The following is a 4,651-nucleotide window of genomic DNA, read 5'->3' as shown; positions in this document are numbered from 1 at the left end:
TGACTTGGATAATCTCCACATAACACACTTGACCTCTCCAGAAAAACAAACAAACAAATCGGTGAAATAATGTATTTTATAGTTTGGAAAAACACTGCTTGCTAAGGGAAGACAGGACAAGTCATTTTTTCTCTCTTGAATATTCCAAAACTAGATTTGAATACAGTCAATCCTCATTATTAACCTCTTCTGCATTTGCAGATTTGCCTACTCACTAAAATTTATTTGCAACCCCAAGTCCATCCTCATGGCTCTTACATCGTCATTCTCAGCAGCAAAAATTTGAGTCACTCAACACGTTCCCACCTGAGCTTAAAACAAAGCTATGCTCTACCTTCTTGTTTCATCTATCATGCAGTAAACAAGTGTCCTTACCTTGGTGTATGCAGTGCCACATCTTTCCCATTTTGTGCTTTTTGTTGATGATGTCATGGTTTAAAAGAGCCCCCCAAGTGTAGAGCTGAAGTGCTGCCTGGTGTTCTAAAGTGCAAGAAGGCTGCAATGTGCCTTAAGGGGAACACAAGTGTGTTAGATGAGCTTCATTGAAGTTAAGCATCTTTCAGGCACGAGCTATAGTTATAATGAGCTCAACATTACCAAAGCAACGATTTATATTAAGCAAGGTGTCTTAAAAAAACACATACAAAATAAGGTTATGCATTGATTGGTTGACAAAAATGTGACCTGGCCTTGCAGGAACTTAACTTTATATTTCCCCTCAAAGCAATGATTCAGTATTTGCTAATTCAGTGTTTGCTCCAACTTTATAGAGCATAACTACTGTGAAGAATGAGAACGGACATAGAGCGAGGTCCGAAAAGTATTTTGAAGCCCATAATATCTGTCCTACACCAAGTGATTTTTCCTGTAATGTATGTGTTTACATTTTGTTCTAAAATTTCTGAGTTCCCTCTACGGGTTAGCTCAATATTCATTTCTCATGTCCTGCAATAAATGAGCTTGCCTTCACAGCAAACTGGAAGGTTTTCTCTTTTCTTTAATGTTCTCCAAATTTGATAGTATTGCTCCTTCTTGGACTATGAAACACATTATCTAATTTTTCAGGCAGCTAGAGTATTATGGAAGACGTTTTCAAACTCTGTGTGGTAAAGGAAAAAAATCAGAGAATGCTCCTTAAAAGACGTAATAGTTTAATTTCAGGGTGATTAGGTGGTAGTTTAAATTAAGTAAGTGAAAAACGAAAAGAGGGAGATTCCTAGCAAAAGGGAGCCATATTGCAATAGGAAGGACACATTTGGGAGGAAGGTAGCTGGCAAGACTCCAGGACAGGTGCATGAGAGGATACGGCAGCAGATTGCGTGGGGAAGTAGGCAAAGCTCCCCGTATTAAATGGCTTGACATTTGGGCAAGGAATTTTGTCTTCACAGAAAGCTTATAAAGCAGAAATAGCATGATACCTTCTTATTTATGTCTTTGCTCTTTATTTATTTTAGAATGATCTTTCTAATTATGTTGTACAGAATGAATTAAGAAAGTGATTAGGAAGCTATTTTAATATTCTTAGTGTAAAATCATGAGGGCCTTTAAGCAATAACAACGTAAAGAAAGAGGAAACTATAAATTGTAAGGGCAAGTAGGCCTTAGAATTTAAACTCCTAACAGCTAACTTGATATTGAAAGTAACTTCAAAGGTGGAAACTAGACTGGATCCCAATTTTAATTTATTTTAGCCCTTTCTCTCCCCAGCTTTTCTAAGTTCCATAAACAAATACTTACTAAGCAAAGATTGTATTCAAAGTACTGAATAGAAACTGAGAACATGACAATGATTTAGACATGACCCTGCTCTCAGAAGAGAGCAGAGAGAGAGACAGAATCATCTAAGCAAATAAGTGATGTATCACACAAATGAGCTAAAACTCTTCATCTGTCAATTGTGAAATTTTGATGATTGCCACGCTATGTTGTTGGTCCAATGTTTAGAACTCTCCAAATTCTTGCAAACTGATGAGAACTAATGCAGTTATTGCCAGACGCTAATTTCTTGGTGAGCCACAACCTTGAAAATCTATTAAGCCATAGAATAGTGTGAGATCGCTAAGGGAAAGTATTATTGCATTGCCATCTGTAAAGTTCACCCATTGTCAGGGCTACATAACGTGCTAGAGAAATTCTAGTTTCCAAAATGAGGTAGTCAGACCAGAAAAAACAACCATATGGGAGTGAGAGAAGCAGTATTAATTGGTCAAAAGGAGAATGTGTTTCAATTTAAAGAAATATACAGATATGCAGCTAAATTATATATTTCTTTTCCTGATGGCCCTCTAAGATTGAATTTTTTTAACTGATGTATCACACTCTCTGCATTTTTTAAAATGATTTCTGAATATTATATTATTCTTTCCTGGCACTCCGGCAAATGCCCAGAATAGAAGGCATGTACTCCTGTTGCAAAATTATATAATGGACTCAGTACTGTATAACAGTAGATGCATCTACTGCAAATAACCAGTAGTGAAAATTCCTGGGCAACCTGACCGTGCAACATGCATACAACACACCACAAACTATTTCCAGATGGGAGTACAGGGGGGCCAAGCATGCCAGTCTCCTAGTGTGCCCTTGGGTTCCTCTGTATGAGCTAAGTCTTAGAAACTGGTGTGAATTCCCTTTCTCTCCTACCTCAGTTAAAATAGCATCTCTTTTCTACTCCTCACTTTCTGGGCCTGGGAGGCCACCAGCCTAACAGTGGCAGCTGCCTAATGCACAGTAATGTCAGTGACATAGAATCTGTCTCAGATATACATAGGGGAAGGAAATATAATACCTTCTCGTGGACATTATTCTGTTACTTTCCTTCTTTATTTGTTATTTTGCTGTTGTTTATTCATAGACTCATTTTCTTTTGGTTTTACACTGGTTCTGGTTTATTAGCGAGTTTTCATTGCTTTTATGTCAATGTGTGGTTACCAACTATCATGTGAAGACCTACATACCTTAATGTGTGTGTGTTTTAATGAAATAATGACCAAAAATAATTAGTTCTTTTGAGTGTGCATGTTTGTGATGCCCATTTATTTATTTATTTTAATTTGTATTTGATATTGGAGCATAGTTGATTCAGTTTATATATATATATATATATATATATATATATATATATATATATCTGTGCTTTTTCAGATTCTTTTCCCATATAAGTTATTACAGAATGTTGAGTAGAGTTCCCTGAGCTATACAGTAGGTCCTTGATTTTTTTAATTTTTAATTTAATTTTTATGTTATATTGGAGTATATTTGATTTACAATGTTGTGTTAGGTTCAGATGTATGGCAAAATAATTCAGTTATACATAAAAATGTATCCATTCTTACTCTCCAAAATGTAGATGACTCATTTTTTTTCTCTAGAATTTAGATGACAATGTTGTTTTCAGAATTAAGCCACATAACATAAATGAAAAGACATAGGCACAGAGGACTTTTGGTTCTAGGAATGTGGAAGAAAAAGCCAGAAATGTTCCACAATCTAGATATGTGCAATAAGAGATAGCCAACATTCTTTTATATGCATAGCTGAATTTTTAAGAAAGAAAAAAAAATCCCACACAATGAGAAATGCAGGGACATCTAATGCTAAAGCAGTGGACTAAGGAGCTGAAGCTGCACTGCCCAAGGAGGGCTGTGGTCTAATAGCACTTGTGTTCTGACAGCCACACGTGGGGAGCAGAGGAGGCCTTGGGCCCCACATGCAATGAAGGATTGGAAATGAGATCCCTGCATAGTGTCTCAATTCATATCTGTCTGGCCATTTTGGAGAATAGGAATGTAGGAAAAGTTGCCTATCTCTATCTGGGCTTGGAGTGAGGAAAACATCCCTTAAGATATTGTAACCTGAGGCCTGTGCCTCATGCTTATTGCATAAACACACATACATACGCACCCACACACACTCACACAAAAGATAAACTCAGGCTGATGATTGCATCAACAACAGAAAGAAAGGGAAAGACAAGGAGGCGAGAAATTTAATGGGATCTGCATTTTTAAAAGACGTCTTAAAACTGGTATTAGTTAAAGAGGCAGATAAGGAGCATCTCGGACAGAGAGGGATCGTATGCAAAGGTTCTGTCATAGGAGCCAGACATTTTAGGGGAATCAAATGAGGTCCAGTGGAGGGGGAGATGAGGAAGCAAGAGAGAGGCTAGAATTGGAGAAACTAGAGGTCGACAGTGTGAGACCATGTACACAAACAGCTACAAATAAGCAGAGTTGCACAGATTGAGCAAAACTTGAGAATTGACACATTTGTCTGTTGCTAATTACTGAAAATTAATGGGTCACTGCATTTTGCAAAGTGAAAGACCATCTCACTATTATTTTAGACACATCTATGGCAAAGGACTACATTCATATCAGTGTCTACTTGAACTCAAACACTAGACCTTTGAGCTGGGACTAATACTATCTATAGTTACTGGAGAATTTTCTAGACAAATCATGCCTTGAACAGACTGGGTACTGTGGTAGGTAGAATGCTTCCCCTAAATATGTCCATTTCTTAATCCTCCAAACCTGTGAACGTTAATTTACAGGTCAAACGAGACTTTGCAGATGTGATTGAGTTAAGTATCTTGCGATGGAGAGAGTATCCTAGATAATCCAGGTGGGTCCAATGTGATCACAAAGGT

The sequence above is a fragment of the Tursiops truncatus genome, chromosome 4 (genome assembly GCF_011762595.2).
Source record: "Tursiops truncatus isolate mTurTru1 chromosome 4, mTurTru1.mat.Y, whole genome shotgun sequence".
Taxonomy (NCBI): Eukaryota; Metazoa; Chordata; class Mammalia; order Artiodactyla; family Delphinidae; genus Tursiops; species Tursiops truncatus.
Note: the sequence above shows the minus strand (reverse complement) of the source record.